At 40.5% G+C, this 21716-nt stretch overlaps 1 protein-coding gene, 1 long non-coding RNA gene and 1 pseudogene across 3 annotated transcripts in view; 1 reads left to right on the top strand and 2 right to left on the bottom strand.

Annotated features, from left to right (window-relative positions):
* Window positions 1-21716, top strand: part of ZNF831 (zinc finger protein 831) — a 150116-nt gene that overhangs the window by 34270 nt on the left and 94130 nt on the right. The window lies entirely within an intron of this gene.
* Window positions 1-21716, bottom strand: part of LOC132535518 (uncharacterized) — a 251918-nt gene that overhangs the window by 190368 nt on the left and 39834 nt on the right. The gene's annotated exons all lie outside the window — the stretch shown is intronic.
* On the bottom strand, window positions 18448-19421 carry LOC103118991 (transcription initiation factor TFIID subunit 9-like; annotated as a pseudogene).

The following is a 21716-nucleotide window of genomic DNA, read 5'->3' as shown; positions in this document are numbered from 1 at the left end:
TATGCCAGGTGGCAAGGGCCAAAGCCACTTGAGCTTCCAAGGCACGTGCTCCATTTGGCACTTTGTCACAATCAACCACAGATGATCACTTGATTAATTACAATGCCACTGCATATTGTCAGCAATAAGCTTTGTATTTCTCATTAGCGAGGAGTTCAGCATCACATTCAAATACAAGGGCATGACCAAACAACTCCTGAAGCTGAGCTTTAGGAATCTGCCTCTTAGGATGACTCCCAGTACCAGTTTTATAGCTGTCTGCAGCAAATCAAGAGACAGAAAACACACAGTAAGTCACAATGGGAAAAGTTTAACATAAGAATGATTAATGGTAGGAAAAAGGCAACAATAAGATACAGGGAACCTCTATATTGTAGCCTAGGATGAAGAGTATCTAAGGAAGGGCAATGTTGAAAAGGTCAGCCCTTACTGGAGAAGTTGAGATCTGATCACTGAATAACAGGGAAGTTGGCTGATTTAGCTAGACTGAAATTTGTCTGGAGTTGCTGGGCAACACACAAGTGTGTGGGCAGGAGGTAGGCAATGGATGACAAGAGATGTTGTCATGGCTCCGGAGGTTACACAACTTGAGCAATGAACTTGCAAGCAGGAGGCTCTTAAGTTTGATCTCTGGCAGCACGTGTACCAATGAGGCTCTGGTTTTCCAACTTTGTCTCACCCCATCCCACCTGTGTCTGTCTCTCTCTCATAAAGAGACATTAAAAATAATAAAATATTAAAAAAAGTGATGTGGATGCCCACAAGTCATCTCTTATTCTAAATGCAAGTGGAAGAAATATTTAAGACAATTATAAAATGGCAAGGTAAAGTTTCTTCTTTTTTTATTTTATTTTATTTTATTTATTTATTTATTTATTTATTGAATAGAGACAAAGAGAAATCAAGAGGGATGGGGAAGATAGTGAAGAAGAGAAACAGACAGACACCTACAGCCAGCCTTGCTTCACCACTTGTGAAGCTTTTCCCCCTGCAAGTAGGGACTGGGGGCTTGAACTCAGGTCTTTAAGCATTGTAATACATGCACTCAACCAGGTGCACCACCATCCAGCCCCAAGTTTCTTTTTCTATATTAATTTCAGGAGCCTTGTATATTTGGGGTGACTATTATTGAAGATCCATGTGTGGCTACAGTACATTGGATTTGCAGATAGAAATTAAATTCTGTCCTTCACCATGCATCTATCTCTGTGACAAGCAATTTTTCATTGGAAGTTGGACATTTCAGATGCTATGTTATGACAGTTTGGATTTATTAAATCTTTTGCTTTAGTTGACTTCCTTCCATACTTCTTAGAGGGAAGTGAGTGGGTAAAGTTCAGATTCCCCTTTTGGTCTGGGCATCAGTAGGGACAGGAACTTTTGGAGATCACTGACTTGCAGCATAGAGGGACTAGGGCTTGCAGAAGTGGTCATTTTTTGTGGACCTTTGATCACAGATGGACTGTGCTTTGACTTTATGGGGCCTTAGCATCAAGATCCAGAAGTTTGCCAACATGTCATCTCCAATTCATATATGAGGTTACTGACAGATCCCACTTGTGGCCTGTGGATCAAGCAGCTTTCACTCGATACATTTGTATTGATTGTGTTGTTGCCCAAGTAGTCCATACAGATATATAACTCATCACACTTGACTGATGTCATTATTTTACCAGTTAAAGTGAAATGTTGTAACTTTATCTCCCTTAAAGACTATGGGGTATATTGATTGGGTCAAAGAAGATAGATGCATGGTGAAGGATAGAATTGAACTTTCAGTGATGAATCTAATGTAGTATTGTTACATGCTGACCTTGAATGATCAGCACCCTAAACATACAATATTGCTTAGATTAAATAAGAAGGGCAAAAGGGGGAAACTTTACCTTCTTTTACCCTCCGAGTTATAACCATTTTACTTATTACTCCTTCTTAGAACTACATGGTAGTGTTACTTTTGTTTCACTCTAATTTAGAAAATTCAAAAGGAAATCTCCTAAGTACTTATTTTATTTATTTAAAATATTTTTACAGGGGCCTGGGAGGTGGTGCATCCTATAGAGTGCACACATTATTATGTCCAAGGACAGTGATTCGATTCCTTTGTCTCCATCTACAGGGGAGACATTTCATGAGCAGTAGAACAGTCTGCAGGCATCTCTTTTTCTCTCTTCCTCTCTTTCCCCCTCTCTGGCTCCATTTCTTTCTGTCTCTATTATAATTTTTTTAAGGTATCTGGGAACAGTGGGTTCATCATGTAGGCACTGAACCCCAGCAATATGTCTGGTGCAACAAAAGAGGGGGGATCTTGGGGAGACCATGCTAAAGACTTAAGTGCCTGAGGCTCCATTTCCCCAGGTTCAATACCTAGCACCACCATTTGTCAGAACTGAGCAGTGCTCTGGTCTCTTTTTCTGTATCTTTTATTATTATTATTTATTTTAAATTTTTATTAGTGATTTAACATTGATTTACAAAATTATAAGATATCAGAGATAATTTCACACACCTTTTCCACAACCATAGTTCTATGTCCCATTCCCTTCAATGGAAACTGCATTAGTTCTTCCAAGATCACAGGTATGGGTTGATTATTATTTCTATAATTATATATCTATATTTATATTATTTGCCCGTGCCTTCTCTTCCTTTCTAAGTCATATGTACTACTTCTTGAGTGTCCTTCCTCCTCCTCCTCTTCTTCTTCTTTTTCTTCTCTTCTCTCTCTGGATCTTGATGGAATTGGAGTTCAGGGCCTTTTGGTCGTCTTCCCCTAACATTTACCCCTCTAGGAGTATGGACCAAAATTTTTTATGGGGTGCAGAAGGTGGATTTTATTATTTGCCTTATTTATTGGGTAGAGACAGAGAGAAATCAAGAGGAGAGAGAGAAGGAGACACCTGCAGCTCTGCTTCACCTTTCATGAATTTTATATCCTGCTGATGGGGACCAGGGGCTTGAACCTGTATCCTTGTGCATAGTAATGTGTGCACTCAACCAAGTGTGCCACCATATCATACTGTATTTCTCTCTCATTAAATAAAAATATTAGAAGAAAAAGAAAGAAGAGAAAAAAAAAAAACACATTTCTTCTGGCTTCAGAGTTCCTGATCTCTATTATGGAAATTTGTATTCTCTCCATAGATAAGGTTTCCTCTATTTCCCCTTGCTTTCAAAATATGCTCTTTCTTTGTAGGGAGCAGAAGTTTGACTGTGATGTGCTTTATGAGAGTTTCTTTAGATTTTCATTTACTTTTTATTTATAAAAAAGGAAACACTGACAAAAAACATAGGATAAGAGAGGTACAACTCCACACAGTTCCCACCACCAGAACTCCGTATCTCATGCTCTCCCCTGATAGCTTCCCTATTCTTTATCCCTCTGGGAGTATGGACCCAGAGTCATTATGGGGTGCAGAAGGTGCAAGGTCTGGCTTCTGTAATTGATTCCCCACTGAACATGGGCTCCAGATCATATTAAATTGATGGGGTTTATAGTCAACAATATTTATACACCTTTCTTCTATTTGGGAGCTATTCTCTTCCCTGATCCAGATTTCTAGCCCCTTGTCTTTAGGTTTTTCTTATGTTTTACATTCACTAAGTTTCTGAATCTGTTTGTGTCTTCTATCAAGTTGAGTTTTCAACCATTTATCTCTGAATACTTTTAGCCTAACCTGCTCTCTTCTTTCATGGCTCTGGAGACTTGAATGCTATACTTTTTGTTGGTCTTCATGGCTCTGGTCATGCTTTCAACATATTTCCTCTTTATTCAAGGTCATTGATTCCTTTTTACTGTGTCCTTCATTCTGCTTTAGAGCTCGTCACTGAATTTAAAAAATTTTGGTAATAGTGTCTATCATTTCTAAAATACCCATCTTGTTTTCCTTTTATCCTCTATTTTTCTGCAAGACTGTTTATTTTTCATTTGTTTCAAGCATATTTATAAGTTTTCATCAAACAATTTTTATGATGACTTATTTCAACTTATTGTCAGATAATTCCAATCTCTGACATCTGGCTGATGATATCAGTGCATTGCTTCTTGTCTTTGAATTTGAGGACTTTCTGGTTCTTGGTATGACAAGTGATTTTTCATTGAAAGTTGAATATTTTAGATACAGTGGTGTCAGTCTGGATTTATCAAATCTTCTGTTCTGGTTGGCTTCCTTTGATATTGTTTAGAAAGGGAAGAAAGTAGATTGAAGTTCATATTCTCCTTTCAATATCTACTGAGACCTATGTAAAGGGTTGTCATTGTTGGTGAGGCTTGTAGTCCTGGGTGCCGATTGGGTCATCACTGGTATCTCCCTGGGAAAAAGAATCTCTGGGAATGATATAACTACTCACATACCTGCCACTGACACCCTGGGTGAGGGTAACCATAGTACTGTCATTAATGACCTTGTTAGCAGTGAAAGTACTGATTCTCCGTCAAATGCCATGTTGGACACCACTAGCCATGAGGAGAGATAAATAAATTGGCATGCCTACCGACAGGAATACTGCTCTACAACAAAAAGGAATGAATTACTGAAACGCATAATAACTAACACGAATCTCAACGGTGTTATGCTAGACAAAAGAAGCTATGCTGAAATAATGTTGCACAGTCTATAATTCCATTTGTATGATATCCTGGAGCAAGTAAAACCATAGGAACAGAGACAGATCTTTGGTTGCCAAGGGTAGAGAGTGGAGGAAAGAGCTGACTAATAGAGCTGTGAGGAGGCCATTTAGAGGGAAGTTTTCTGTACCTTCATTTTGTTGGCAATGTCTGTATCTTATTAATATTCATAGAACCATACAGTAGAAAGAGTAGATAGTGTTGTACCTTCATTAATTAACTGTACTTTAATTAAAAAGAGGACTCAGTGAAGGATGCAACTGCTGAAGGATGGAGGCACTGGGGGCACAATCACTCGTCGACTGTCACCTGCAGATAGAAGATGATCTTTGAAGGTTCTGATCAATACAGCTTTTATAAGTGAAGCCTGTCAACCTCCTGCAATGAGTACTTTATATTGCATTTAATGTCACATAGTGTGTATCTGCAAAGGGTGCCTGTCCATATGCTGCATTTCCCAAGTGTACAGATTAATATGCAGGGGTTAACTGTTGTGATCCACTAAATCCCACCAGTATTTGGGACCTTTTGTCCTTTTCTTCTTTGAATTTAGTGACACATCTGTTTGATATTTTCCTGGATAGTTAATGTAATTATATAAAACAATAATTAGCAGCAATACAATATTCTAAATTAAGTTATCCCACATCATAAACAAATAAATCTTTTATTTGTTTGTAGTATGCCAGGCAGTTGTGAATGCAGGGGTACGTGCCATTTTACTTTGGGTGTGTTAAATTGCAGGAATAGTGATAAGCCACCAGTGGTCAGGCCCATCCTGGGAAGAGCTACTTTTGGGATGCATGAAGGCTAGTCAATATCACCTTCAAGGTCATGTTCCATGAAGAAAAGAAGGTAGCTCTAGACAATGAGCCTCCTCCTTTGTGTCAGTTCTGCCTTTCAGTCAACCATAAAGCTTTAAGCTATGCATTTTCCATCTGCCAAGAAAGAGAATAATGGCACAATGGTAATGAAGACAGGTCTCTTGCTTATCTTTTAATTAAACATGATTCCTCTGCAGCCATAACTTCAGGTCATTTGTACTAAGACACCACCATCCCCCATCTTACAGTTTAGGAAACAAAGGCTCAGAGAAATCAACATTTTGCCTAGATAACACTGCAAGATAATGTGGAGCAGGCTGGCTTCTGTAAGTGTGTTGCCTTTAGAATTAATGTCAAAATTCAAACATGCCAGGCCCACTATAAACCCAAGGTCTTCAGATTAGCAAGTCCCACTGCCCAGGGCACTTCTGCTGCATATCAGTCTCCTGCTTCCTGTGTCATATGTGTGTCACCTTCCCAGTGAGTCTCACCTGAGCCACATGTCCCAAACAAATGACAGCCTTACCTCCCTGCCAGGCCCTCCCCTACACCCACATTCCTATTATTCCCCACATTGTTGTTTTTCTCAGATCAGTTGTTTTCTTTTAAAGATTAATATTTATTATGAAAGAGATTCAAAGAGGAGGGAGGGAGAGAGAGAGGACCACAACATTTCTCAGCTCTGGTATAGGATTGATCTGCCTAGGATCTATAAGTGAGTTTTTCAAAGGCTGATCTAACTCCCCAGCCCAGTTGTCATTTCCTGATACGTTATTCTAGTTATTAACCTGAATATCAACTTTTTTGTTCATTAGTGTTCCTCTAGGGAGACCAACTTATCCTGGTTTCCTCAGGACTTGTTGGCTATAAAACTGCAAGTCTTTTGTCCTGGGAAACCTACAAACTCAGACAATATAGAAGAGTTGGTTACCTTGTGACCTTAACACATAAAAAAAAAAAAAAAAAAAAAACCACTTAACAGAATGGGCTCCACAAACATTTGAATGGGTGAACAAACACATTTTCAAGTGGTGGAAATTATTAAAAATAGGTGGACTGGTCATATATTCCACTTAATGTCATCCTGGAGAGTGCAAACTCATTCTTTTTTGTTTGAACTATTTTTATAACTAAATTGGTGTTCTGTTAACATAAGCACCTGATCACTGCTGCATAGCCCCCAACACACACAGTCCATTGTGGTGACCATACAGAAGCTCCAAGCCAGGGTGAGCTGGAGCCCCATCTTGCCCCTTCTTGGTCATTGAGATGCACCTGTGCATCACTGTTCTAACTGCTTATTTTGCGCTCCAGAAGACTGTCTAAAAAGCAGTCAAGAGGTGGTGCTGGACTATTTCAATAAACAAAGAGAAATAATAAATAGGAATTGATGCTCTGTCAGAGAAATGGATGAGGGTGGAAGGCCTCCTCCAGCTGGGGAAAAGGGAAAAAAAAAGATGAAGTTGACAACAGGCCCTTTTTCTTTTTGCAGTCATTGTTGGTCACCATTGGGATTCGTCTCTCTGGGCTTAATTTTTCAGATACATAGTTAAATAGGCCATGGCACTGACATTTCCCCCAGTACTTTAGTGCTGCCATGTGAGGAACCAGGGGCTCAAACCTGGGATGTTCATGTGGGAAAACAGGAGCTTTACCAGGTGAGCTATTTGCTGGCTCCCTGGTAGGTACTTTTTGATGACTGAGCTCCTGCTTTGAGTCAGACAAAGTGCATTTCACTTAGCTCTCACGTGGCCCTGTGCTTCTCGCCATTTTCTACAGAAACTGAGTCACAAGAGATTGTGTAGGTTATCTGATGTCACACCACTTTTAAGTATGGGGTAGGATTTGGATCCTGCCCTCCATAACTGTGTTTTTAACTACAGAGCAGCTGAAATAGATGTCCGGTTCCTTAGTATACTCTCATTTTCTGTTCTTTTGTTCCTCTAACCCCTTGACCATGACTTCTTACTTCTACTGAACCTCCTCCTTTTCCTGAACTTTACAGATACCAAACTTCTTTAGGGATGGAAAGATCACTGTTGGAAGGTCTCAGGGCAATTGACCTTGGGGTGGGGATGTGTTGTTTTAACTGGGGCTGGCTTCATGGGTGGGTAACAGAGATGACCAGAGACACACGGCTGAGCTGAGAACGCAATTTAATCTTTATTCACGAGCGGGCAAACATGTGCTCTCTGTCTTTCTCCTCCGGCGGCAGAGAGGGACTCCTAAACTAATCACCACACAGATCTGTCCTGCATCCTTCTCCTCCGGCGGCTGCGGCAGGAATCCCGGAAGTACGTAGGGTAGGGGGCGGGGAGAAGGGGAAGCACTAAACTAGCAGGGGCTAAACCACAATCTCCCAGAGGAGGGGGGATGAGACCAAACCAATGTGAAGCATAGCAACAATTCCCCCTTTTCTTTTTAACTAATTGAGCATAGTATCAGGAATGTGGGGTGAACAGAAACCTGTATCGTATAGGCATTTTTAAAAAAGAAACTGGCACAAACATGGAGGAACATGTAAGCGAGCAACAAGAACCAGTGTGTTGCCAAGGGAAGGCCTGAGGGGGGCGTTTTTGCCTCTGTGGGCAAGACTTTATCATCTAAAAAACATTTCTTCTCTCTGGGGGCTTCTTTTGCCTCTGGGGGGCGTTACTTGCCTCGACGGGCATTACCTAGCATGGGGGCGTATGGCCTAGAGTCCCAAGGCAGCTGGCTGCAGTCAGTCTTTGGGAAACCCAGCAGCATAAAGGGAAGCTGCTAGTTTTATGCAAAGTGTCCATGAGGTGTACCAGTGAGTCTGATAGAAGTGTCAGTACAATGCAGATGTCCAAGCAAGAATTCCAGGGGGTGGAACGTTGTATGAGGAAGGTCAGCTGTTGGAATTCTGCTTTTCTGTAGAGAACTTGACAGCTGCAATTCACTTACTTATGAAACAAAACTTGTAGCAAGTTAGAAGTTTACCACAATTGATAACACTATTACAATTGGAAGTCTTTTTTAGTATGATTTTAAGGTTGTTCAAAGCTTAAACAATAAAATGTGGAAAGGTAAACAGAAGAACCATGGAAAAAAAAACAAACCCTAAGGCATGAGAATCATTAGCATAACCATTGTGTAATCTACCATTTCTAATTGAGAAGGATTCGAGATTTTTACATATCAACAAGTCTATTTAACCTTTTGTTACACCCATTGAAGATGGAGACACACCCTAGGTGTTCGCAGGTTTTTTTTTAGACTAACTTAATTAAAATATATTGATTTTTAACTAATTTTTAACTCAGACTTTAAATGTAACTTAATTTTACCTTTATGAGAACTATGTTGAAAACCTTTTTCATTTAACTCTGTCTGGTAAGAATATAGCCTTAAAGTTACATTTTTAACCTTAAAGTTAATGTTTATCAAACTTTAAACACACACGTAAATATGGTCTTCAATACACAAGGAGGAAAACTTTTGTTATGAAGACATGTCATTTTAAACATGAGTTTAGATCTATACTGTCTTAGCCATTCAGGGAGTGTGTTGTCCAGCGGTGGCTTCTTGCCCAACTTCAGCTCCAGGAATTGTAGGTAGCAATCTCTGCAGGAATCTCTGTGTATTCTAGCTTTTCTGACTTCAGAGCCGAGTTGGGGATCTCGGCCAAGGGGCCCAGTTTCGGCAGGGAGCCCGCGGTCTCCGGGTGTTCCAGGATCTGTCCAGACTTTATAGCAGGAGGGCGGGCGGGCTGGCCTTGCAGAAGGCGCGGGCCAAGGTGCCCCAGGGTGGCGGTCAGGATGGGCTGCAGCCCTGCCCACCGTGCCTGCTGCCCTGCTCTCGGCGGCCGAGCAGCGTGGAGGGAGCCCATGCCCAATGCCCCGCACCACGCGGCGGGGAGCCGGTTCCTGCGGGCGGGCGGCAGGCAGAAACCAGAGAGAAATGTTCCAGAAACACAGAAACAGTCTCATGAAGAAAGGGCAGAGGCCTTTGGAAACCTATTCACAGTCAGAAAAGCAGCCCATAATGGATTCACTTATCTGGGGGTTGCACAGGTTAGGTCCCACATGGAGCACCATATGTTGTTTTTACTGGGGCTGGCTTCACGGGTGGGTAACAGAGATGACCAGAGACACACGGCTGAGCTGAGAACGCAATTTAATCTTTATTCACGAGCGGGCAAACATGTGCTCTCTGTCTTTCTCCTCCGGCAGCAGAGAGGGACTCCTAAACTAATCACCACACAGATCTGTCCCACATCCTTCTCCTCCCGGCTGCAGCAGGAACCCCAGAAGTACGTAGGGTAGGGGGCGGGGAGAAGGGGAAGCACTAAACTAGCAGGGGCTAAATCACAATCTCCCAGAGGAGGGGGGATGAGACCAAACCAATGTGAAGCATAGCAACAGGGATGCTTGTCTTACTCCAGTGTTTTCTTACAGTGTCATTCAGGGAGAATTGTGGCCCACCCTGGCATCACCCCAACTCCTATCTCCCTTCTCTCTTGGTTGAAACCTAGTATTGCTACTGGTCTTCCTCATCTGGGCTGTCTCTGACTCCCCATTATCCAGGACTGGACAACGGCAGGATCTATTCTTGCACTGGAGCCACTGTCACACAATACAAAGTTCATGGCATGCCATGTACCTCACAGACAACCCTAATTGTTTTCTATTGATTAGCTATAGCTAATCAGAAGAGACCTAATGACAATGCCTGATTTTATGAAAAAAAAAAAAAAGAAAGAAAGAAAAGAAAAAAGAAAAAAGAAAAAAGTAATCACTGAGTATTGGTTTTGGTTCTTCAGAGGTCATTCCAGAGGTGGTGGTGTCCCAAGAAGCAAGAGTGACCCATTGAGTTCTTTTAACAAAACTTCATTCTTCAGCCTGTGTATTTATCACACAGCATTGTGACTTTAAGATTTTGTATACTATTTGGTATCATTTGGTAGGTTACTGGTGGCGGGGCGGGGGTGGTCTGAAAACACTAAAAAAATTTTCATAAAAATTAATGGTACTTCCTTAACTTGCAAAGAGTTTTATGGGAACTTTCTAAAAAATGGGTACTTAAAACATCATAAATGCACTCTTTCATGTTTCTGAAAACCAGAAATCCAAACTCAAGGTGTGGGCAGGGCTATCTCCATCTGTAGGCTCTAGGAGACGGTCCATCCTACCTCTTCTCACTTGGGGTAGCTTCATGGCTCCTAGGCTTGTGGTGGGCCATCCTACAAGGCTTACCTTCTGCCTTCTTATGAAGATAAGAGTCACTGAATTTATAGCCCACACTGCACCACTGTGATTTTATCTTGAGAATTTAATTACACCTACAAATGCCCTATCTTCAAAGATCACATCCATAGATATTGGGGAGTAGGACATCTACATTCATTTTGAGACTGGAGGAGGACACTATTCATAGATAGCTCATATTTATTGGACCCATGTCTTTATTGTGACTATTTGAATAAGGGGCTCTCTATCTTCCATGGGAATCTGAGCACACATCTCACCTGGAGTTGTAGACATGAAGGCAAAAGAGAAGGCAAATCTCAGAAACCTTTTACTCTCAAACATAATATCTGCTCTCAAGATCCTTATCAGAAATGATAATTTTCATGTTGGAAACCAAACCCTAACTTGCTATCTCCATCAATATCTTTTTTTTAAAGATGACACTCCTACCATGTTGACTTCGGACCACTATCACTATCTCATGTTGCATTGTTTTCCCGGATGGAGGGAAAGCAGTGTCTTCCTGATGGGATGTATGAGGTGACATTTCAGCTCACATAATGCAAAAGCACCATGACCAGCATACAGTAGCCACTATAGAAGAGTTAGCTCTCTGAGCTTTGAGTCTGTAGACATTCTTACTGATTTAAACAAACTGAGGGACCAAGGGGCTTGGAAAAGATAAAAAGGGAAAATTTCATTACAATGTGTGGTTCCATTCTGCACTTCCTGGGTGGGTTCTTAAAATGTTTTATTTATTTATTTTTTGTCATTCTCTATATATCACACATTTATTTATTTAATTTATCTATTGCCACCAGGGTTATCGCTGGGGTTCGATGTTGGAACTATGAATCCACTGCTCTCTATGGCCATTAGCCCCCACTCCCTCATTTTTATTAGACTGGATAAAGAGAAATTGAAAGAGGAAGGGAAGATAGAGATGGAGAGAGATAGACAAATACCTACCGACTTGCTGTACCATTCCTGATACTTCCTCCTTGCAGGTGGGGAGAGGGAGCTCAAATTCAGATCTTTATGCTTGGCAGTGTGTGTTCTCAACTGGGTGCACCACCTCTCAGCCCTCATTTTTTATTTGTTAATTAGTGATTTAATAGTGATTCATAAGATTATAAAATTATAGGAGTATAGCTCCGATTCCTATATAAATTAATGACAATTGATTCTTTGCCTTACAGCATTTCAGTTTATGAAAGGTTTCCTAGGAATGTGCTATAACAAACTGGGTTTTAAAACAACAGAAATGTATTCTCTTACAGTTCTGGAGGCCAAAGGTTCACTTGTGACAAGTACTTGCCTAGTGTTTGTTGACCTCCACCCCCGCCCCCAGTGTTTAGTTCCATTTTATGAATAAGAATTCTGAAGTTAAGGGAACCTGTTGAGGTCATGTTCAGGTCAAGTGTTGAAACTGGAATTAAATCCTGACTTTTCACCAAAGATTCCAGGGGTCTGCTGCCCATGGGATGAGAAAGGTCTTTGGGCTATATGGGTGTGGAAAGAAGTTGGCTATTATTTAGGATGGTCAGCAAATGGAGTTAGGGGCTGCTGGTTCTGTATACATATTGACCCATAATGGAGGTGCATCATAAATTCACAGGGCCTGCCTTCTTCCACCTCATTACGCTTTTAGCACCACTGTATGTAACTGGTCAACTGCCCACCTGGTAGTGTCACCTGGGTACTAGGCTTCCCCCCCCCAACACCTAGAACCAGTTGACTGTACGTAGGGAAACCATATCCTTTGTGTATGAAAAATAAGCCGTTGCTTCAGAGGCTCTTCTGCCCTACTCTCTGCCACCACCACCTGCCAAAATTGTGCTGCCCCTCCCAGCAGTTAACTGAGTTTTGGGTTTGAGTTATAAACTCTGCCTGTTCAGGTATCTCAATTTATTTAATCAGATTCTATTTCATCACCAAGTAGGAAGAAACTGTGATGAGAACATGTATCTGACATTATGAGTCTTGAAGTAGCCATAGGGAGGAGACCTTGTTTTCAAGGAGATGGTAACCCCCAGGCAGGCAGTATGTTCTCTAAGACTATTCTAGATCCCCTAGAATCTGACAAAAGGCAGTTACTGCTTTTTCTTTCTTTCTTTCTTTCTTTCTTTCTTCCTTCATTCCTTCCTTCCTTCCTTCCCCTCTTCCTCTTCTTCTTCTTCCTCTTCTTCTTCTTCCTCTTCCTCTTCCTCTTCCTCTTCCTCTTCCCCTTCTCCTTCTCCTTCTCCTTCTCCTTCTCCTTCTCCTTCTCCTTCTCCTTCTTCTTCTTCTTCTTCTTCTTCTTCTTCTTCTTCTTGCTTCTGGCATTAATATTATTTTAATACTTTATTTTTGTTTTATTAGTGATTAAGTATTGAATTATAGTAGCATCTGGAACTTGGTCAATGAAATGCAGTAAGCTGGGAAGCAGGACGAAATGTTTACTAAACAAGAACCATAAAGTAGTAATAGAGCAGATGACCTCAGGGTAGAAGGAAGCTAGGAAGTCTATTTTAGGAATGTTCCTAGAAGCCTATGTCTTAATAATCTTTGCTTGAGCTTGATATCTAATATGAGGGTGGATTAAAAATATTGTCTGAGTAGATGATGTCAATGTTGGGAGTAGAACTAGGAAGCAGGATTAGGGCAGAGAGTTTCTCACATACTTGAAGAAGATATATAAATGCAATTAATTGTTTACCACAGTGATCTAAACCAGAGCCCATATCTATTCAAATTTAGCAGAGGAGCCTGTACAACCTCTGAGTTCCTATTAGACTGAGCTCATAGTCTATAGTCACAGCTGAGAATATTCTGGGCTGCACTCATTTCAGAACCAGCCTTATTCAAGTGGCAGAGTAGAAGGACCCAGCCTCCCTTCAGGGAGTGGGGCAGTCCCTGCCATTGCTAGTTCATAGTGAGGTTATGGTCCTGAAGAAACTCACAAAAGGGCTTATAATGATGTTCCCAAAGGATGTGACCAATAATGGTAGAGAGAGGAATCTATCAGAAGTCTAGACCCATATTACCTGTAAGGGAATCCAAGGATTCCCTATCTAGGACATTGGGTGATAGGGTGGCCTAACAATGGCCAAAAAGGCCATAATTAAGTGAGCAAGTATTTTTTTTTTAATTTCTTTATTGGGGAATGTGAGCCAGTCTATTGAGCTGTTTTTATTTTCTGGAAAGATTCACTCCTGCATATAATTAAAGTTGAAATTAAGGTTCACTCTTGGTGCTGCACATCCTATTTTCTTTCTTTCCCTTCTTCCTCCCTCCCTCCCTCCCTCCCTCCCTCCCTCCCTTCCTTCCTTCCTCCCTCCCTCCCTCCCCTTCCTCCTTCCTTTTTCTTCTTTCTTTTCCAATTGTATGGTGGCATGTATCCACATTACCATATCGTATAGAGTAACTTCAAGTGGCTTAAAGTTCTCCCGTGCTCTACCCATTCATTCCTCATACCCCAGCCCTGGCAACCATTGATCCTTTTACTGACCCTTTAGTGGTGTCTTTTGCAAAATGTCATAGAGTTGGAAATGAACTAGGAAGAGCCTTTTTCAGTTTGACTTCCTTTAATAATATCCACTAAAGGTTCCTTTCCATTTTCATGACTTGAGAACTTATTTCTTATAATTATGAATAGCACCTCCTTATCACTCTCTCTTTCTCTGCTTCTGCCAGAGAGAGAGAAAGAGAGAGAGAGAGAGAGAGAGAGAGAGAGAGAGAGATTGACCAAAGTGCTGAAGTTTCCTTCATTGCAGTGGGGGCTGAGCTTGAACCTGAGTTGTACATGTGACAAAAAGCACACTACCCAAGTGAACTATTAGTGCTGAATAACTTTTCATTGTCTGGATGTTGCACACTTTATTTATTTACCTATTACCTACTGAAGGACATCTTGGTTACTCCCCCACTTTAGGTCATTTATGAACAAAGCTGTTCTAAACATCCGTGTGTAAGTATTTGACTCATTGGATAGTGATATGATTCCCTCCTTCCTTTTCTTTTACTTTACAAAACTTGTAAAACATCATAGCATAAAGTTGACTATAGGTCTATTACCTTGTTGTACACACTTATACATGGTATACTGGGTGATGGGATACTTACTACCTCACCTGGTAGTTCTTTTATGGTGATGGAAAGACCTTTGACCTTAAGTCTAATTAACTAGGTGGACTTCACTGAGCTGTACCTCCCAGTCTTGTTCCTCAGTTTCCCCATGAGTTCAATAGTGATGATATAATTTGCCACCTTCTTGATTCAGAGTGAGAAAAATTAGCTGTGGCCCTTGGAGGTTTTCCTGAGAAAAGCGCTATCTCCCTGGAGGAAGGTGTTAGTTGGCTCATTATCTTACCAGCAGGGATCAGCTGCTACTAAGTCTTTAGTTTTGCTGTGATTACACAACAGTCTGCAGAGACAGCAAAATAATAATTGTGACAGGTGTATCAGAAATATAGCACTTTCCCCCTGGAATGTCTCTTTTGAAGCCTGCTTCTCCCACCAGAGGCAGTCAGCTCTGGGCTTTTTTTTTTTTTTTTTTTTTTCCTCTCACTTTCAAGGTTAGGCTAATCTGGGGGGAACAATGGTGCTCAGTTTTAGCTTCCTAGGTAGTTTCTGCTTAGACTTCCCTGGTGTCCCATTGCCCTCCTCTGACATTCTTCTGCCAACTCTCAACCTCCTAGAGTATTCTAGTATTCACTCTAGAATAGCACTGGATTCCATGGGCTTCTTGGTCTTTTTGACCTGACCACACTCCATAGGGGTCTCTCCTGCCCTAGGGAAGGGAAGCCAACATTACTTCTCATCCTATTCTCAACTATAGGACTCATCCCTCTCTTCTTACTCTCTTCCACTAGAGGTCAGTCCTCAATTTGGGGCTATACTCACCCAAAGATTAGGGAAGTCTACTTATACTCATTGTATCTGAGCCTTGCAGTTCAGGCTTTGGTTTATGGATGTCCTTACTTTGTTTCAACTATAGCCACCCCTGTGGAAGCCCTGCCCATATTTTCCCCTACATTTACTATTTTGAAGCCAGCTGTGAACAACGCCATTGTGCATAATGACTTTCTGAAGATCACTGGAGCTCCCCCATGCATGCGTTGAGTTAGCAGGACTTGCCAGGATAAAGCTGTTCCTTGGAGCAGCCCCCAGGTAGAGTAACCGAGGCGAACGGCCTATAACATCTTTTGGTATTTCTTGGCCGATCAAGCTCCATTTGCCCACAGTGGAAGCTTGGTTCGTGACACACGCCTTATATAGCTGCCATCACTCACTCTCCCACGAGTGTTTCCTAGAATCACCTCCCAAATAGCACCCTTTCCTGGGGAATCCAATCAGAGACAGCATCCTTTCCCAGAGGCAGTGAATGAGCCTGTTGCACAGACTGATGGGAGAAAAGACAAGGGGTAGGAGGAAAACTAGGGTGGGGGAGGAATTGTTAGCTAATAGTTCAAAATATTGTGACGTATAGCTGAAAATTTAAGTAAGATAGGTGCTCATTTCACTTGGTACAACACAGTGTTCCCACAGATGTTATTTCATCTGATCCTCCTGTAGCTCTACCCTAATGACCTGTTCTCAGAGCTAAGAGAACTATCTCAAAGCACATCACCAGCAAGCTGAATGCAAGGCTCTCTCTCTGTTCCCTGGGGTAGCAACTTGAAAATCCTCAACTAGTGAAAAATGGCCTTGAAAGAAACCTTTGTTTTCCATGCACATCAGTGCTTAGAAATTCTAGTAGCTACCTGTGAATTGCTAAAGGTTTCTGCTTTTAAGTTTCTCCTCAAATAATGATAAAGTCATGGCATTTTCAAGGCTTGGTAGCGTCTCTTATGAGATCCATAATATTAGACAGTTTTTATTAGGAACAAAGAATGGAGGAGATGGTCTTAAGATGAGAAAAAATGACTGAGTTATAGCATTTGCCAAGTTCTGTAGTGTAAATACTCCATCACAGCTGATTACAAGACATGAACATGACATTATTGAGCTGGAAGTTGTGAAGAGATGGAGTGCCGTATCAGGGTCTAATATCCCCACCAAACTGATAAATCAGTTTAAATAGCTACAGAACACTGATAATAGTAGAACGTAATAAATATTGTGGAAAGAGTGAGTTTTGAGCCTTAGTTACCTTGACAAAATGGAAGTAAAATTCACAAAACATTATACTCATCACTTTGACTATTGTAAATTCTGTAATTCAGTGACCTGTAGTACTTTCATATTTTTGTGCAGCCATTACCTTTAACTAGTTTCGCTCTCTTTCTCTGTGTGTACCTTTCTCTGTGTGTGCCCCCCCAAGGCTTTATGCCTGAAATTCCTTAATTTTTTACCATCTGCAACATTTTCATCACTACAAAAGGAAGGTCTATGCTCAAGTAAGCCCTTACTCATTCTCTTTCCACATCATCTGTTATATGCTTTATGAATTTGCCTACTCTGGGTTTTCCTGATAAATAGACTCATATAATCTGTGGCCTTTAGAATTGGCCTTCTTTTTCTTAGCATCATGTTTTCAAGCTTCAGCTATAATGAAGTATGGATCACTACTTCATTTCTTTTTATGTTTGAATAATATTCTATTATTTAGACACATTGCATTTCATTTATCCATCCATCAGTTGGTGAGTTTTTTTATTGTCTCCATTTTTCATGTGTATGCATTCATGTACAAGTTTTGTTTTTAACCCTATTGTGTGTAAACTAGGAAGTGGAGTTTCTGGATAATATGATATCCTATGTATAATTTTTTGAAGAGCTGCCAACCTGTTTTTCACAGTGACAATATCATTTGACATTTCACATTACCACCTGCAATCAGTTTCAGTTCTAGTGCTTCTAGTTTAAGAGGTTGTTTGTGTGTGTGTGTGTGTGTTGTTGTTGTTGTTATTTGTTTGTTTTTTTAAATTACCGCCAGTGTATTACTGGTTCTAGGTGCCTGTACAATGAACCACAGCTTCTCATGGTCATTTCTGTTCCCCCCCCCCCCCCCGCCGTTTCTTTTTCTGTGATAAGACAAAGAGAAGTTGAGAAGTTGAGAGGGGATGGAGAGAGAGAGAGAGAGAGAGAGAGAGACAGAGGAAGAGAGAAAGAGAGAGAGAGAGAGGAGAGGGGAGAGGGGAGAAGGAGGAAGAGAGAGAGAGGGAGAGGGGAGAGGGAGGGGAGAGAGAGAGAGAGAGACACCTGAAGGACCATTTCACTCATCATGTAGGTTCTTCCCTGCAGGTAGGGAGCAAGGCCTTGAACCCAGGTTCCTGCATGTGGCAATGTGTGCACTCTAATGGGTACACCCCCACCTGGTCCTGCGTTCCAGATTTTTTTTTTTTGGTTACATCTTTATCAACACTACTGATATTTCCCATTACTACTCTATTATGCTAGCTGGTATAAATTTTTAATCAATTTTTTCCAAGGGTGTGATTTCTGGATCCTTTATTTAGTTGTGCCAAGTATGGATTTTAGAAAACGGGAAGGGACTCAGGAGAAACGATATCCCAAGGGTCTTTTGAACTAAAAAACTCTTAGGTTGTGTGACCAGGGCCTTAAAGTAGAGAGATCTTTCATTTTATTTTGGTCAATGAAAACTTTACTTTTTAAATTAAAGGCTAATAAAGAAAATCACTAATTATCAACCCCATAAAAAAAATCTAGCAGCATAGTAACTATATTTACTCACTAACTGCCACTCAACTTTTCTTAACAGAACTTGAAGACATCCATCATGCATGTTAAATCAATACAATGAAGACTAAGTATACATGTTATATGCATCAAGACTAGATTATATGTTATCATAGTCATTGTCATCATCATCATCATCTTCACATAGTCTTGAAGGCATCGGATTATTCATTGGCAGCATTTTGTGATGATCTCACATTTGCTGTAATAACATTGTTTTTGGACCCAGTTAATGATGAATTAATAAGAACATTCTAAACTGCTGGTGTTGTAGGAATCAATGCCTTTACAGCTGGGGCCTGTGCAGTGGGCATCTGCACTGTAAACCTTTGCCTATAAGGGGCAATGAAGACCTTTGCCTATAAGGGACAATGAAAAACCTACTTGAGTTGAAACAGACATGGTTTGAGGCATTGGTATGGCAAGTGTAAGGTTACTTGGCCTACTAGTAACTGAACCAACACTCAACCTTGGAACTGTTTTTCTTCCGGCAGAAGTAGATGCTGTGTGTGTGTGTGTGTGTGTGTGTGTGTGTGTGTGTGTGTGTGTGTGTGTGTGTGAAGATTTAAGTGTATAGTTTGGAGCTGTCAAGTACTACTTGTCAGGTGGCAACTGAGGGTCTGAATATGGCTTGATCAATGACGAACAGGTCTGAGTTCTTTGCCTTGCAATATCTAGTAAAGTATCTCTTGAGGGAGGAGAAGTAAAAGACTAATTTGTAAGACTGCATTTCTAATCTTATATCATCTGCATCAACAGTATTTTTCTTAGCATGACTTGAATAAATTTTTGCATCATCTAAAATAGTGGTCACATATCAGAAGGCAAATTCCAACATCTGATTTATAACTCTTGGCTCAGATTCTCTAATCCCCATGACCTTCAGGATTTATGCAATCATCTGTCCATCTTTCAGCATGCTCTTGGGAGAAGTCATTTTGCCAGAGTCCATGATATCTGTTGATCAGACTTCTCAATCTAAATCACCCACATTAGTGTATTTCAGTCATGATCTTGTTGCAAGTTCTTTGCCTAGAGTTGTTTTTCTAACTCCTGATGTACCAGTGAGCAGAATGTTGGGAAGCAACATAGTCCTCACCTACAATTTTATTTCTTTACTTTCATATCACACTTAAGAACTCATTGCCAATTCCAAGGTTATGAACATTTAGATCTATGTCTTCTTCTAAGATTTTTGTTATTATAATTCTCACAGTTGGGTCTTTGGTCCGTTTTTAATTATTATTATTTTTTCTATATAGCATGAGAGAAGGATTTCACTTCATTTTTTCTGTAGAAATTCAATTGTAGTGCTTTTTCAAAGATTACATCATTGTAGGATTTTGTAAGATTCTTCTAATTATGGTTGTGCTTAATAATTGGCTTGAAAAATTCCTGAAAACTTAACAGTCAGCACTTACAAACCTATGTGAATCTAAAGGAGCCTGTATCATTCCACTACTTCCACCTTACTCTGCTTGGAAACTCAGTATGCTGAAGGTTGGAATTTGGGTTTATTTATTTATTTATTTATTTATTTATTTATTTATTTTTTAACTGAGATGCTTGGAATGTTTGTGGAGATCTGAGGGTAGGGGATGTGTAAGATGAGAGATCTGGGAATCCTCAACTATACAGTCACAAAGCTTTCCAACATTTCCCCCTGACATCTGGTTTTCCCTCCTATGGTTGGAGAAAGATGGTGAAGTCTTTCTTGGTCCCTTGCCTAGCATTTGCCCAGCTTCTCCCCCTGTCTGAGAAAGAACTGACTGTGTCTTGATTTTGAACCTCAAGGGGCTTTGATTTTTTTTGTTTTTAGAAGAGACATATGTACCCCTATGTTCATAGCTGTGCTGTTTGTTCACAATAGCCATAGTGAAGCAGCCTAAATGCTCATCATCAGATGACTGGCTAAAGAAGTTATGGGCTATGTATCCCGTAGAATACTACTCTGTAATAAAAGATAATATTTTAAAAATAATTTTAATGTGTTATTAATGGTTTGTAAGATTATAATGTATAGTTCCACAGCAAATCCACCACCAAAATTCTGTATCCCTACCTTCTTACCTCTAGTAGGTAACCACCATAGTTCTCACAAGTCTTACAGTTGGCTTGCTTCTGTTTTGTTTGGAGGTTTTTTTTTTTTTTTTGTCAAATCCTTGTAAATCAGATCTCTAGATTACACATATGAGTGAAACCATCTTGTAGTTGTCTTTCATCTCTTTACTTTTATTTTTCTAAGTATAAATCACCTCTAGTTCCATCTATTTTTTTTTCCAAAGGACACAAAATCATCTTTTTTTATCTCAGAGTAGTCTTCTACAGAATATATATTCCATACCTTCTTATTTTATTTTATTTTTATTATTATTATTATTTGCCTCCAGGGTTATTGCTGGGGCTTGGTGCCTGCACTATGAATCCACTTCTCCTGGAGGCCATTTTTCCAATTTTTTTCCCTGTTGTTACCCTTGTTGTTGTTATTATTATTGTTGTCATTGTTCGATAAGATAGAGAGAAATCAAGAGAGGAGGGGAGACAGGGGGAGAGAAAGACAGACACCTGCAGACCTGCTTCACCACTTGTGAAGTGACCCCCCCTGCAGGTGGAGAGCCGGGGGCTTGAACCGGGATCCTTATGCCCATCCTTGCACTTCATACTATGTGCACTTAGCTGCTGTGCTACCACCCAACCCTATTCCATAATTTCTTTAGCCAGTCATCTGTTGATGGGCATTTAGGCTGCTTCCACTCTGGCTATTGGGAATAATACAGCTATAAACACAGGGGTGCATGTCTCTTCTGATTAGTGTTTGAGTGTCCACTGGATAAATGCCTAAGAGTAGTATTGCTGGATCATAAGGTAATTCCGTTTTTATTGTTTAAGGGCTGTCCATACAGTCTTCCAAAGAGGGACAGCTCCACTTTTGAACAGACTCATACTTGATTCTAAAGCTTTTTTTTCTTTTCTTTTCCTCCTTTTTTCTCTTTTTCTCTTATTTGCAGGATGATCAGATACAGTATAGGATACCCAACTATATTTGGATTTCATATAAATAATTCACAATAGTTTCAATATATACCCATGTTAGAGTAGGGACATACTTATATAAAAGATACATGCTGGGCGGGGATAAATAGTGTAATGGTTATGCAAAGACACTCTCATGCCTGAGGCTCCAAAGTCCCAGGTTTAATCCATTAGCATGAACTGAGCAGTGCTCTGGTTTAAAAAAAAAGGAAAGAAAAGAAATCTTCACAAAAGATACATGCTTGTAAAGATACATTTACCACTGCTCAGCTCTGTTTTATGGTCATGCTAGGGACTGAACCTTTGGCCTTTGGCACCTCAGACATGAAAGTCTTT

The sequence above is a fragment of the Erinaceus europaeus genome, chromosome 1 (genome assembly GCF_950295315.1).
Source record: "Erinaceus europaeus chromosome 1, mEriEur2.1, whole genome shotgun sequence".
NCBI classification, from domain to species: Eukaryota; Metazoa; Chordata; class Mammalia; order Eulipotyphla; family Erinaceidae; genus Erinaceus; species Erinaceus europaeus.
This window is presented reverse-complemented; position numbering and strand designations above follow the sequence as displayed.